The 744-nt window shown below is 36.8% G+C and overlaps 1 long non-coding RNA gene across 2 annotated transcripts; it reads right to left on the reverse strand.

Moving 5' to 3' along the window:
• Positions 1-9: 9 nt before the first annotated feature.
• LOC119331304 lies at positions 10-737 on the reverse strand. 2 transcript variants are annotated; one of them, XR_005160444.1, is made up of 3 exons: positions 497-737; positions 290-355; positions 10-153 (listed from the first exon to the last, which is right to left on the reverse strand). It is a non-coding gene; the product is annotated as an uncharacterized LOC119331304 (long non-coding RNA). The 2 variants fall into 2 exon arrangements; XR_005160443.1 differs by having other exon boundaries at positions 290-737.
• Between the last annotated feature and the right edge of the window lie 7 nt (positions 738-744).

Here is a 744-nt window from a genome sequence, read left to right on the forward strand (position 1 = left end):
GTGCAGAAAGAAATACCTTGATCACAATGCTCGGCGTAGAAAAAGTCATCATCATGTAGGTTGACATTGACATACTGTTCATCCAAATACTTCAGGCGCTGGACAAGCATATTGAACCAAGATCTTCACTTGATACCGGAGCAGCAAGCATATCTAAGAGAACAACACAGCATAATATAAATCATTAAAATATGGCCAAAAGGTAACTCATGTGAGTCTAACCTCTTTAGCTAACAAAAGCTATTGTTCTACAGGGAAGAAAATAAGTCTACATATATGCGAGTCTCACCTCTTTACCTAAGATTTCATTGTTTTTTATCATGTTATGCCATATATCTTACAACCCCTTTGTTCTCTGCAACAAAGTATCATAAACATTGTTATAACAAAAAGGATGATGTATTCCTTCTTTACTAACTGATTTTTTTCCAACGGAGATTTACACTAAAATAATTGTACATCGTAAGACTTTCTTCACCACTGAATTTTACTTAACTCGACATATCTGAATTTTAAACGGAAAAATTTCAAAAGCAGGGATCTCTGCCAATGGGGACACGCATACTCCCCTGCACCTTACATCACATATTCCATGGCTGAAAATATTTGCAAGCACCGTCAGCACAGGGATTTCCATGCCTGAAGAAGCAATCATTAGTCAATAGGCGTGGGATTGAAAGCATGGCCTGAGTAAATGGTAGTCTTGTTTGACTACTATTTGTGAAGCACAATTTCAAAGGAAAA

The sequence above is a fragment of the Triticum dicoccoides genome, chromosome 7A (genome assembly GCF_002162155.2).
Source record: "Triticum dicoccoides isolate Atlit2015 ecotype Zavitan chromosome 7A, WEW_v2.0, whole genome shotgun sequence".
In the NCBI taxonomy this organism is placed as follows: Eukaryota; Viridiplantae; Streptophyta; class Magnoliopsida; order Poales; family Poaceae; genus Triticum; species Triticum dicoccoides.